Genomic DNA, 14829 nt, shown 5'->3' with positions numbered 1-14829 from the left:
AACTTTTTTTTGGGGGGGGGCAAACGTCTGACATTCCAGCTTATCTCAGTCTCATAAAAGGCAGTATGCCAAGATGAGCTCCACTAGAGGGACAGCATTACATCCAAGAAACAGCTTCACCCTAAGAAATGAAAGCCAAAGGCTATAAGGATGCTTAGAGCTTTTCATCTTTACAGAAGACATCAAATATAAAGGAGTGGGAAGGAAACAAGGCTCCATAAGCAGAAAATAAGGCCAGCGTTGTCATTTCAATGCTTAATAGCACAAGAGAATAAAGCAGCCAGATTAGGAACCAACAAGTCATATTTTAAAAAGACTCTAAGTTTAATAATCACAGATGGCTACAGAGGTTTATTCCAAAAACATCTGTGACAGGCATGTCTCTCCTATTATGGGTACAAGAATAAATTAAATCAGAAACACAACTTACAGCCTGTTTTCATGCTCAGCAGAGTGCCCCAACATGCAGATCTCATGGCTGACATGTGACACACCATGCCAAGGACAGCCAAATTCAACCTGCTGTAGAGGGTTGAAATTTGGGGGGCTCTGCATCCATATTCACAAAAGATGAAAGTTGTTTTTCTAGTCTTACTGGAGCCCGACTTTCGGCACACTGGCAGTTCTTTATTACAGGGTTTGGCTAACGATCAAGATACAGGTCACATTAGCTCTCAGAAACACCTCTGCAACGTGGCTGGGATAAGCAAATCCTTCAGCAGCAAAGCCCAAGCAAAGAAAGGCAGGAAGGCTGCCCAAGGCTGAACAAACACCACACCAGGATTTAAAACCACATCCAGACTCACCAAGTTTCACTGCAAGAGCAAAACTGACTCGCACCAGAAAAAAAAAAAAGAAACAGAACAGTTAATTTGATTCTTGGTGCAACATTGTGTTCCCCCAAAAAAGCCAAGATTTCAGTGAAACTTTACACACTGTTCATTTTAGGTGCCTGTCTGACAAGCAGGGCTGCTGAACTACAGTAATTACAACTCAGGGAAACAATCCCATTCCAGGCTCCTGAGCAGTGCAGGCAGAAGCATCATTATTACTGAGTATGAGGTGAATTATTAAAAAATATAAGATCTAAGTGAGGAACTGCCTGAAGGTTCACCTTCTTCATTATGGCCATCTAGTAGAAACTTGGTGTTTTACATGACCTTCACTGCCCATTTATGAAATAACCACAGAGCAGTTAATGGGCTTTTGTGCATCAGGTTTTCAGAGAAGCCAAGAGACACCTTAATCAAGCTCAACTCATTCTTCATGGCTTTAGGTCTGAGGGACCCATTAACTAGATGGCCAGACAGCATCCAGAGCAGTCCAAGCTCTGATCCTCCCCGGTGGGTACCTGGTCACCAGCCTTTCAGAAGGCAAAAGGTAGCAATGAATAACCTGTCTTCAATCCCATGGTTATCTTAGGATAGCCCAAAACAGACATCGATGGCACTGCTCTGACAGACCTGACATCTGGAGAGACCCACTCTCCAACCACCTCTTACAGCTTAGGGGAAAGCCACCCAAGAGGATTGCCACCCAGGATTCCTGAGCTTTTCCAGCCTATAGGCACCTAGGGAGCTGGTCTGTGCCTGTGTCACTTGGATTTGCTGTTTCTGGAACAGAAAAATCACCTTGTTCTAGTTGGACTCCCCAGATAAACACCAGCAAGTTCCAAGAAACTCACTAATGGCAAAGCAAGGGTCCAGATCTAAGGTATGAAACTGAGAAGAGTTACACTAGAGAAACACACCCAACAAAACATAAACAGAGTATTTTCTACTCCAACCCTGCCATTACCTGGTGATGCTGATCAAGAAGCCACAAGAACTCTCTGAATGTCACTATCGGGCATCTAACTCAGCAGCTCACCTGGAAGCCAGTGATGGGGAAAGCTCTTCCTGCTTGGTCCAGGAGAATGTCCTTGTGCTGCTCAGTCCAGCACAGACCTCACTAACCAGGACTGTGACAGCAGCTCCTGCCTCCCCCCCTTGCTGGGACCAGGCTCCAAGACACGACAAGCAATGAGCGGGATCTCTTCCACTTGAGTTTTTCAACTTTACAACCCTATTGTGTTCATTAGCCAGCTCATTCTTTTCAGTTTAAATGGTTTTCCTGTAGGTCACAGTGTTCAGGGGTGAACAACAACTTGTAAATCAAAGTCACACACGGCATCCACTAAATGCATATTTTATCCAGCTCCAGTCTCTATTTTCCCTTTGGTTTTCACAAAGCCCACATATGATGCATTCACCACCACTGTGGCAGACCTGGTGCTTAGGGCCTGTTCTGCAAACTCATCCCACCAGTTTTAGGGGCCCAGAGTGACGGGGTACCCCACACTGACAGGGCACTGATACTCCAGGAGCCAAATTATAATCAGCCAAGAGCTGGAGAGGTTAAAGGTTTAACCGAAGTTTCAGCCTGTTCACATGGCTCTTGTTACTGTGTCAATGAAAGCCATGTGTCCAAAATCCGTGGAAGAACAAGGACTTCTGCAAGCAGAGCACGGACTCCTCCAGCTCTTGGAAATGTCTGCTGTAGGAAGGGGTGAGCAGAAGCTTTGTACAGTATAGAAGCAAGAAAACCCCCTTCAAGAGAGCTCTGGAAGTTGAAGCAGGAGGATCAGCAGGAATAACCTTCTCTGCAGGATCCCCAACAAGACATTCAGCCTCATGCTATGTTTAAGTGCCATCCACATTCACTGACTCCATACATCCCCTTACTCCCTCCACATCTTTTGACCTCCCACAGCACTCCAGTTGCTCATTTCTTATCACCAGGCAATTGAAACAAAGGGGAAAGGAAACTTGTTTCTAAAGTGGAGGAGGGAGAGGAAGAGAGGAACAGTTTAGCATGAGAAGCAGTGCACAGTGAGTGCTGCCCATGTATTTCCTACTCCCTGCAGAACTCTTTTGTAGTCTTACTGCTCCCGAGACACATGCCAGGCACCCCAACTGCCAAAGGACTCAGAAGTGCAACAGCCTGTTGGGTTGCCATGGGAATCAGGAGACAGGCAGTTAATTGATAAAATGGAGGCACATTAGATTTAAAAGAAAGAGAGGGGAGGGGGGAAAAAGAAAAAAAAAAAAAAGATATATACCAGAGTAGCATCTCATGCCAGGAAGGGAGGGAGAAACGAGAACACAGATGATATTTACCAAAGGGCTTTACACTGCCCCTAAGAGAGGTCTTTTCTATTTTAATTTTCAGAGGTTTTTGCCCTCAAACCCCCACCACATCACAAGACAGCCTGACGTGCAGCACAGAGCTGCCCATCCACTCCCGGGCAGCATTCCCTCTCCATGGCAATCAATAACCTTCTCATCCACTAACCAGCAAGAAAGGCTGCACCAGCCTGGCAGAAGTGTCACTGTCACAAGACCTGAAGACATTTCACCCTCGTGTCACTGGCCCGTGCTGTAAATGCCACTAACCTGTGACAGGACAGCCACCCATGCAGCTTGTGAGCATCTCAAAGTGCAGCCCTGCAATCAAAGCAGTCAAAAGGCTTTTGGTACCAGCTCTGCCCCTCCCAGCCCGGGCAGGGCTTCAGGACAGTCCCGTGACCAGGGGACTGTAACGCCCATTTGAAGCCAAGACAGATTTTGTCAGCTGGAAAACCCCACTGCTGGCCACAGGGGTGCCAGTTAAAAGGAATAATGCCTGGTTTTCCTACCACAGGGATTAGGTGAGAGCCTCAGAGGCACTGGGGCAGCCTGGCTCAGCGCTCAGATGAGGTGGGGATGACAGTCAGACACTGCAGCCTGTGCTCAGGGCACCAAACATTTGTGGTGGATGATACTTTCCTGTCCAACAGATCACCACAGTCCTCTCTGCAGGCTGAAGGTGTAACACCACAGGGTGTTGCCCTTATAACCACGTAGATATCAGCTCCTGGTGCAGTGGTTTTTACCTACTGCTTTACACTGCAATTACAATAAACTTACCTGGGTCTGCAATGCCACCTCATCTCCAAGCATAGCACTACAGAAATTCACTGATGGAGAACTGAGCTGATCAGAGCTTCCCCTCAGAGAAGGTAAGGGAGGACAGTCCAGAGCATCTGCTATCAGACTCAAGCTCAGTCCCTACGACCTACAGCAGCTGGTCTACCAGGCAAGAGAGAAGGCACAACCTGCTGCACCTCCAGGAGCTGCCACCTGCCCAGGGAGACAGGGATTCTTCCCTTGGCAGTGTCAGGAGCAGCCACACAGGCGGGGACAGGGCCTCTCACGGGAGAAGGGCTGGTACCTGCTGCCTCCATGGCGCTCTGGGATGGTGAGGCCTCACCACATGGAATTTTTAGGCTCCCACACAGGGACTGGAACTTCTCTAAGCAGCTTGGATTACACAGACATGACGCTGTTGGCAATCAAGTGAAAGCCAGCCCTCTCTGCCATGCCCAAATTCAAATGATCGAGCATAGCAACGAAAGCAGCTGTTTTCTGCAAGATTTATCACGGCCCTTTCAAGCAAAAACAGAGAGGGAAGAGGTGCCTGCGAGAGAAAGCGATGCTTTGCAGGCGATAGTTGACTGCCTGGCAGCACACTGTGGGAGGAAGGAGCCCCAGAGATTTATGGCTGACTTGGAAACAACGACTAAAAGCTCTGCAAGTTGAAAGCTGAAAAGTTGGGGCTGTAGTCTGGCACAGAGGCGAGCTCTGCATCTGGCACCCTGGAAATCTATTGGCCCTGCAGTTCCCCTGGAACAGCCCCCATGGTGTGGATATTAAGATGTGATACAACTCCAGCATCACTGGCTTTAGCTCCTTTGAAGGGAGGAGACAATCAGAAAGACACCTGTGACAAGGAGGAGGAGGAGACAGTAAGAAAGTGAAGGAGAATTATGACTGAGCGAGCAAAACCCAGCGAGAATCACTGCAAAGCTGCCTTGCACTGAACGCAAGGAGGTGCCCACTGAGGCACATATTTGCCTTCAGAGGGGCAGCTGGGAAAAGCACTGAACCTCAGACAGACGTCCCAGACAAAGGCTTTCTTATAAAGGTCTCATTCAAGAGGCTGACTGGTACGAAATCTGCTCTGCCACAGGCGAGACGCACATTCCCGGTGCCCACCGGAGATGGGAGGGGTGGAGGACCCAGGGGTTTACCAGTTACGTTAGATCAGATCCAGTGTAATTCTGAAAACAAACAAACAGCAAAGCTATGTATTTATGTGTGAGGATTTGAAGTTTTTTTTCAAATAAACAATGGTATTCAACGAGATATGCAAAGCAGATCGGTTTTGGCAGCACAGGGCACAAGGGAGGCGAGTGACTAGCAGAAAATGCACAAGGTTTCTTTCACTGAGGGATAATTAACTTGCAACATATGGATGGATCTATTCATCTCAAGATTACAGTCTTAATTTTTATATAATTATTATTTTTAAAACTGTAAGTATATTCATTTAACATTCATGCTTCAATACACTATTTAACATTTTTTTAGTCTTAAAATAAGGCCCATCTATCATCTCTGGAGCAGCCCCCTGTTTTCCCAGAATATAATGGAAACAAAACCCCCACAATTTTAAGGGTGTTGCAGGTTTAACAAAAAGAATGGAGCACCCGTGTCTCCTTCCCCAGCTTGTGCCAACCCCCATCTTTAGAAATAACTTACATTTGAAAAACTAGAGTTAATAAACTCTGGGGTACTATGTTAAACTAACCCAGCGTGTATTACAAAATAATACAGGCTTCATTCTTCCTTAAATAAATAATAAAATCACTTCCAATAGAGAATATTCCACTTGGAAGCATTGCTCACTTTACTCACCACAGCTTATTCTAAGTAGAAAATATAGTTTTCCATTCAAACAAGCCATCAGCTGGAAAGATTCACTAAGTCTTGTCCGACTATGTTAAAGTAACCCAGCGTGTATTACAAAATAATACAGGCTTCATTCTTCCTTAAATAAGTAATAAAATCACTTCAGCTAGAGAATGTTCCACCTGGAAACATTACTCACTTTATTCACCATAGCTTGTTCTGAATGGGAAATTATATTTTCTAGCTAAACAAGCCTTTAGCTGTAAAGATTGACTAAGTCCTCTCCCATCAGCCCCACATCCAAACTGGGTTAACCTTGCCCAGACTGGTGTGACTGCTACAAGACTAAAAAGAGCATTAGAAAGCAGCCTGGGGCAGCCCATGAGAGAACCTTGAGAGCAAGAACACCAACTGGGAGAGAAATACTTACCTGGCACAGTGAGCTTCCTTCCAGCAGCCCAAGCCACGCACCGTGCCGCACAACTCCCCTGAACCACCAGCACTCACACGCGTCCCCGGCTCCCTGGCTGCGGAGCTGTAGTCACACCATATGTTCAGTTCTCTATAAATCTAGCACAAGGCTGGCTTCTGGGAGTCTTTTCTTTCCAGAGAACCAAGGAGAAGCTCGGGAAGGAGCTCAGGCTAACCCCGCCGTGCCCGCAGACCCCGGCACACACACACGTGCCCGGCTGTGCGCGGCTCCTCGGGCTGTGGGAATCTAAGGCACAAGTGTGGTTTCGGGGCTGTTATGAGGGAAGTGAGGACAGCTGCTCTCAGTGAGCTGATCCGATGACAAAAAGAGAGAAAAGGAGGCAGACACAGGTCTTTAATGAGACATTTACAAACGATTTCCCAGGCAGAGCACTAGCACAGAGAGAGGAGCAGTCTCGGGGCACCTTCTAAACTGAAGAAATTTATCTTGAGCACCAAACACTATAAAGAGCAGCCAAGCAAAGCACAGTGCTCTCTCACTACCAGAAAAAAAACAAACAAACAACAATCAAGAGGCAGGGTTTTGATATTTCACAGCCTTTTTAAGTGCAGGAATTTTGCTTGGGCATCATTCCCACATAAAACCCACTTGGATGGACTCTGGTGCCATTGCTAACCAGCTATGGCACTGACAGGAAGAGATGAGCAGCCAAGCAGTACATTGCTCAAGCAGGTGCACACAGAAAGGCCACTGACTTATTCACTCCAAAATGATGGCATTACTCCCTCCCAATAAAATGTAGAAGAGAAGGTACCAAAACAGAGCCTGGCCTGGTCCAGAGAGTAATTATTGCTTTCTGATCAGAATGGAGCCAGACCAGGGGATCAGCAGCTCCCTGTATAGGGAATGTGATGCAGAAGTTGCTGTGTGTGCATAACTCAGTGTATTTACTCACAGGATACAACCTGAGCAGCCATGCACCAGCAGAGTGGCAGTACCTCTAGCAATGCATGGGAAAGGAAGGTTAAATGACCAGGAGAGAACCCAGCTCAACTCAGACTTTGGCACAGGCTGCCTGTGGGCACAGTGCTTACTCCAGCTATGGAATAAGCATTTTAACCCTCTCACACATCCTCACAGTGCTCAGTGATCTGGTTACCCCACTCAAGTCAGATCAGCTCAGTGCAGCACTTTACCTGCTGTGACAGGTGATGAGCTGTGCCACTGATACCTGTGCTCCTGCTGCACTGTGAGCACTTCAGAGACCCACATGTCCACAGCTCAGACTTAAAGCATCCTTCAGGTCAAGCCAGGGGTATATTTGTGCAACTGGAAGCTGCAAGCTCAGGCAGAGAGTGCCCTGCTGGCACCTGAGAATCTTTCCTGTGTGAAAGGGAAGCAGCAATAGACCACAGCAGTAAGATCTTCCCTCCTCTTTCTCTCTTGACTGATGACCACTTCTCATTTCTACCTAATGAATCACAGAAACATTTCCGAGGCACAACCATAAGCTTTTCTCTGAGTTTCTGATATTACTTTGCTCTGCTTCCCTCTGGCAGGAATTGGGATAATCTCCACAGCAATTGCTCTTTGCAAGTGCTCTCCGCTGCAGCCGTGAAAAGTATTTTCCCATGTCCTCATGTATTTCCCTCTGCCTGCAGCTGTACTTAAGAGGAAAGGTATAAAAATTTAACACCTGATGTGTAAAAATGAAGGAGGATGCTTGGTCAGCTCCTTATCTGCACGCTGAGAGGCTGGTTTTCAGTGCAACCAGCCACCCTGGGAGACAGCAGTTTGAACCACTGGGATGGTACCAGCACACAGACAAGCACCAGGCTTTCTCCCCTGTGTGTATTCTTTTCCCCCCTCCTCAGTAGAAACACGACATCAATAGAATTACCATCCCTTTGAGTCATCCACCCAACTTGCCTGAGAAAGGGACACTCCAGGAGCCATCTGCAACACCCCAGGATCCCTGGGGAACCGTAGGAGAGGTAAAGACCAACATCTCATAATTGCCAAGCAAACTTGTGCACAACCCTGGGGCTGCACTGTGCTAAACACAGTTTGATTCATCACTCCATCAGCCATTTATTCCTGCAGCCATACATCCAGGCACAGAGCAGGCTATACAGCACACAATGGACTGATTGTACACAGCCCCACGCTAGGCAGAATGCAGAGTTTGTTGGGTTGGTTTTGTTTTGCCTAATCTAATAAAAAGGATATTTGAGAGCAGATTAACACTGAGTCATCTACTTTATTTTAAATATCTGGCTTAAACAGCTAAGTATCCAATTCAAAAGGCAACGAGCTTGAACATGCACCATTTTCAGAAAAGCCAAGTCACCTATTTTGCACCTAATCTTTTTCTGAGAAAAACACAACCAGGATCCAGATCTGACCCTAAAAAATATGAGCTATGATACAAACATAGAACACCATGGCAAGTGTTCTCAAACACAACAGCTCCAAGTCTCAGTGATCACCAGAAATGCCATGTTACACCATTCCAGGAGTGGTGGTAGGCGAAATGAGCAGCAGTGAAGGGTGGGAAATCCATGATGTGAAGTGTGAGATCGCAGACAAAGCTGTGGGAACTAACTAGTTGAGCTGCACTGAAGTCTCAGCACAGGGTCCCACCAGGCACCCTGACTACCCCTGAGCACACAGTGTGCTCCCATCCCAGTACACCTTACTGGTGTGAAGGGCTCACATGTGGACCATCCCTCTCTCTCCTGCCACCTTTCCAGCACTTTAAGAGATGACCAGTTTTATGCTTTTATCCTCTGAACACACCAGCCAGGACAGCAGTTGATCACTGAGGATGATGCCCCCAAGCCCTTTTTAGGGGTCAAGGTTTTATCAACATCATAGCATTCTTATCTAAAATTTTTTGTTTAAAGTCTGCATCAATGCTTTCTAATTTCTGGGGTTTTTTTTGAACAAATACCTCCAAATATAACACTCTGCAGTAAGTATTTCCATGAAATAAATTATACAGCAATACAAAAGGCTCCTGTCATCCTCAGGGATGTGAATCCTAAACAACTGTCCAGGTTTAAGTGTGAAATAAGACAAGCATGTGCAGGACTGAGACGCCCTATGTGCTCAATGACTCTGCAGCCTCAGCCAATTCCAAAGGCACTAATGTTTACAGACACAGCACTTCAGCCAGTGAAAAGGACCAGGGGAAGCAGTGTCAGAGAGGAAAGCTGCAGCTCCCCTGCCAGGACCAGGAGGACTAAAGGCCAGAAAAACCTGCTGGCCAGGATAACTGTTCCACTTTCACCTCTGACTCACAGGATGACATGGGCAAGACCTACTTTTCTAAGTTGTCTTGTGTGTAAAACGTGAATAATACTGACCTTTCTCACAGCCTCAGGCTTCACAGGAGGTGGTGAAGCATTCACAGAGAGGTTTCATATGCACATGGCAGGCTTATAATTGCAGAAAGTGAGAACGACTTACAGCTCTTGCTTGGGAGGAATTCCTGGAGCAGCTTGGGAACACTCCTACTCCTGTAGCAGAATTAACTCCTGCATAACCTTGCCCTGAAATTACAGCACTGACAGTGTGCTGGATCATACAAAATAACTCCTCAATTCTTGGTGTAGGTTCGGTTTTTAAGAGGTACTTGTGGCCAAGTTCATCACTGCCTTCCTCTGTGACCATTTAAAATCCCCATGCACAAACATTTCCTTTCTCACAAAGAATTCTGCAAACAAGGCATGGAGTGAAGTGCTCTGTTGCACCCTCTGGTCCTTCCACAACCCGGATGTAGCACACAGGACACACATTTACTGTGCTGGAAAACAGCACTGCCAAACAGTCACACTTTGTAGCAGAGAGACCATCAACTGTGTTCTGAATGGAGCCGCTGAAGACACAGAAGCCCAATTTTGACAACTCTTATTATTTTACAGTGAGTATTGTGATACACAGTGTTTTCTTACAGACCTCACTCCTGCATAAAAATCAATTTCTTTTATGGGAACAGGATATTTACTTACATTTTAGCACCTTCATTAAAAAGTAAATATCCTACTGAATCCAATATAAACAGAGAAAAACATCTGTACTCCAAACATTTTAAGGCTTTTCTGGAGACCAATTCACCTCTTTGATGGCTTGCAAGGAGGATTTTCACATGCAGGGTCAGTGTGTGATGATGGTTAATTCTAACCTACAGCCATTACTATGTGGCAATAGTCTGACCACTGTAATCCTATGGACTCTCATCCCAAATCCACCTATGCCAAAGGAAATCTTTCCATTTATTTCAATGAATATTGGCTCAGGCTTCTAATGATTAATCTGCTCTTGCAGGATTAGCTCCATTGACAGCAGAACGTGCAGGAGCAGATCCCACCCCGGAGCTGCCTCCTCATCCCGATGGGCGTAACCACAACCACCTCGATGGTGCTGCACTTGCACCAGCCCAGCTGAATAGGATTCAGTTCATTATATTCCAACCCCCGTAAGCTGAACATCTGTGGGAAGCAGATTTTCTTTCCCTGCTGTTCTGTGAGGAGCTACAGACAGAGGGACCAGGAGGGTGTCTGACCTCCATATGCCTTCGGTGTGTGCTCGCGCCTTGTTCCACAATGAGTGTGCTGAACGTTAAGGATTAGCTGTATCAAATCCTTCTAAGAGCATCTAATGATTAAGACAATTAAAATCAGACTCCCAGTTGTCTCTAGATGTCACCTGTAAAGCTGATTAAATCAAGATTGATTCAGTACCCTTTTATATTGCTTGGAATGCATCAAATCACTTCTTGGGAAGGGGATGCTGCCAAAGGTCCTCCCTCCCTTCAGGAGGGGAACCAGAAGGGGTGGGGGAACCACCACCTCCACAAAACCTGGGACAAAACTTATCTCAGACTGCAGGATGGCAAGCAGAGGGGCTCATGAAAGGGATGTGTGAGCTGAATACAAGCTCTGTGTGAAGAGTCAAACGTTTTGTCCACAAGGATGCCAGAAGACATTTGATGTAGGACACACAGAGGGGATTAGAGGCAAACGCAGGTCTCACAAAAGCATCACTGTCCATGAGCAAGTGGATTTGTATGGAGGGACGTGACTTACACACAGGGCGCTTCAGTTGCCCCACAGCAACGATGGATGGACATGCTCAGGATCCAAAGATCCCTCAGCAGAGCTGCTCTGGCAGCTGTCACAGTTCCCACCCCTGCACTGACCCCCAGCACAATCCCCTCCCAGCCTCACCTCTCCATTCCAGCTGTGCATCAGGCCTGGATTAGCAAACCAGCAACCCTTGTTTGCAGTTTTCCCTGTTCAGCCCTTCAAAACACTCTTGTTTTCTTTCAGATACCTGATAACTCCTTGAACATTGACTGTCTTTGTGTACCTGGATACTGGAGCTCCTGCTACCAAAGGAGAGATAATCTGCTGATACTGTAATAGAGGCATTTGATCTTCAAACAAACATTCCCGTTGGCACCTCAGCCTCCCCATTCCCCAGGGAACTGAGGGTGCTGTGCACACAGACCCATTAACATAAAGCAAGACCTGATCAAACTTCACTGACACCGATGACGCATTTCCAGCAGGATCACTAATCCGACTCCAGGAATATCCATTCAGCCCTGAGCATGGATTTAACTGAGGACAGAGCTCAGATGGGAGCTGACAACACCGACTGCTCCATGAGGCCAGATGCAAACCAGCAAAACCAAGTGTTTGCTAGAAATAATAGCAGCCTCTGGTCCCACGACGTGGGGTCTTCTCTCTCAATTCACCAGCACACAACACCCCAAGTTAATATTAATCAAGAGTCACAAAGCCTTTGAATAGCTAAGAATTAGCTCCCTATGTCCGTGCCAGTCAATCAGCTGCTCCGGACACTACAATCCCATTTCTTTTGTTTCAGACAAAACAGTGGTTTAGTGCCTTTTATGTTTATTTGGGAGTTAGAATTAATAGATTGATACAAAACCAGATAGCCTCAGCACTGTCTTGCACCTTTATAAAAAAGGCCTGTGTTAAGACACCACCAAACCATCAATAATTACCTGAGAATAACCTGCCAAGCTCTCTCTTATTACTGAGGCACAAACTCCTCATCAAGGACACCTTCCCTCCCTCTGTTTTACTGCAAAATAATTCTCGAAGCAACAGAAATTGCTTCTTACTGCTGTGCATCCAGCCAGTTTACATCAACAACATCCTGACAAACTCAAAGGGCAAACAACTGATTTCCAAGTTAGTTTACCAAGATGTTAATGGTAACTGTGTGACAGATAAATGAAAAGGAATGAAGATTTCCCACTGGGAAAGGCAAGAGCAAGACACTGATCCTACAGGAGAGTTAAGGTGGTGGTGAGATTTAGGCTCCTCCAGCAGAACTGAGGCAGGTACAGCCCATTAATGACAGGGCCTGGACATGTGCAAAGACACTTGGGCCACACGGAATTGCTGAGTCTCAAACTAGAATCAGCCCTTGGAAAATAATCACATTTCTAGAAAACAAATCAGAAAACAAAGTTAAACCCCTTGTGCAAACACCACCCTTGGGCACAGCAGCAACTGCCCCCACCCCAGGATGGACCAGTCTCAGCCCTTCAGCACCCAGAAACCAACCACAACTACGACCCAGCACAGCTCAGGCTTATCAAACCCTCATTACAGCATATTTAGTTTAATTACCCTATGGAGCCAGTCATCCCGTGCTCTTTAATGGCCCTGGGAGTGTTCCAGTCTGCTTCACTCTCATTTTTACTGCACAAAGGCAACACAGTGTTTGCAGAGGCAGACATTATGCCAGCAAATATTCCTAGTTCTGTGCATTTATTCTTTATCAAAAATAATACATTTATACTTATGTGAAAGTGAGAAGGCATTCCCAGGCTCCCAGCAATGCTGTATAGTTTAGTTACCAAAACATAGTTTTTGGCAATAAAACTAGGCAGCTGCTGAAGAACAGTTTTGATACTCTTAGCCGTGGCTAAATATGAAATTCACATTACAGATACTTGCATTTGCCCATTCAGAAAGACAGGATCCATCTGTAAAATCCAAGATCTAGGCTGGATTATGACTGGATGCATTTAAATCTCACAGAAAATTTAATAAGTTTGGGCTTTCTTGCCTCCAGCACTGAAGTCTCAGTGTTGCCCAGCTCCATCTGCAAATACAAATATTCCTATTTTCCTCTCCCTTTGGCCAGAATTCTTTAACTGAACAAGAGATTTAAGAACCACAAATGAAACCCAGAGCCAGCTGACAGCCAAATGAAGTATGAAAGGCAAATTTCTCCTCCAACCACGTTACTCTAATGCTGCTCTGAGCAGATAAAACCCACTCTGAAATGTGAACACTTCCCTTCTCAGCAGCTTTCACCTGTTCCACCAGCTGGGAGGGCTGTGTGGGCTCATTCATCACAGCTTCCATTCTCTCTCCATCTTGCAACTCCAGGCAAAAGCAAGCTTTTCCAGGAGGAGGGTGGGAAAGAAACCAAGATATATGAGCTTTGTAGCGACAAGAAATCCAAATGTTATATTGAGCCCTTCACCAGTGCCCCACACCTTTAGCACAGAAACCTCTCTTGCACATGGGGTGGAGAGCAGTGACTTTCTTCACTTGAAGCACGGGAAATGAGCCAGCACATTTGTGGGAAACCCTCTCCTGAGGCAGCCAGAGATGAATTTTCTGTCTGGTTAAGGAAAACAGTTACCACAAAGCAGCAGAGCTCAGTTTTCCATTGTTCCAGCTTTATGGGAGAGAAGGGAGGGGGACAGCCAGCATGGACACCACTCGAGGTTAATGTGCTCCAGGAGTCCCTGTCAGGTGCCAGTTTCCCACTGACATTTCAGCACTCCTTCCTGAAAAAAAACCCTCCACACACCACAAGCCAACACACCTAACCCAGAGCAGCACCACAAAAGCCCTTATTCCTCATGGGTCTGTGAAAGCACCAGCTCAGGTAGGAGATACAACTCTCCACTCTAGCATGAAGTCCAGAGGACATTCCACGAGCTGAAGGGGCTCTGAATGTGTTTTCAGGAAATAAAACTGATATAGCAGGTGTGAGAAGCTGGCTTGGTGTGATTGCAGCGTATTTGGTCTACACAGAAACCTACAGCCACGAATTGTGAAATTCTACAGAGGTGCATCACACATTTCACACCTGCATCAATCCTTCTGGTATGCAAGATGTGAGTTGTCAAGAGTACATGGAAATGTTTAAGAGGGTACATCTCCATGTCTGGGAAAGGAGGAGGGATGAGAGATGGACAAGAGACACTTGGCTTTCTACAAAAGAATTTGAACAGAGCACTGGGGAAAAGAGAAAGAAGAAATCAAGCAGCTTTGTGTATTCCAGAGTAAGAATAAAGGAAAGTACCTCTACTTGCCCTTTTGCAGACAAGACTGATCAGCTTATGTGAAGGGAGGAGGATGAAAGTGTGAAGCTTTTCAAAATCCATTTTCATCTAATGGCTCTGACAACTCTCAGGTACAACTGGAGAACAAACACCTTCTTTCAACTCAATCTGGAAGATATAACCTCAATTTGGGGTCTTTCTGAGTCAGCCCCAGGCTCCTAGAGACAAGGGACAGCTCAGAGGCAACAGACTGTACATTGCTGTAGTTTAATTCTGTA

General features: G+C 46.2%; 1 protein-coding gene across 4 annotated transcripts in view; it reads right to left on the bottom strand.

Annotated features, from left to right (window-relative positions):
• The window catches only part of CLIP2 (CAP-Gly domain containing linker protein 2), a 75961-nt gene that overhangs the window by 41712 nt on the left and 19420 nt on the right, over positions 1 to 14829 (bottom strand). The gene's annotated exons all lie outside the window — the stretch shown is intronic.

This window comes from Neopelma chrysocephalum, unplaced genomic scaffold (assembly GCF_003984885.1).
Source record: "Neopelma chrysocephalum unplaced genomic scaffold, ASM398488v2 Primary Assembly neopelma1_82, whole genome shotgun sequence".
NCBI lineage: Eukaryota > Metazoa > Chordata > Aves > Passeriformes > Pipridae > Neopelma > Neopelma chrysocephalum.
The sequence above is the reverse complement of the archived record's forward strand: the minus strand, read 5'-3'. Positions and strand labels throughout refer to the sequence as shown.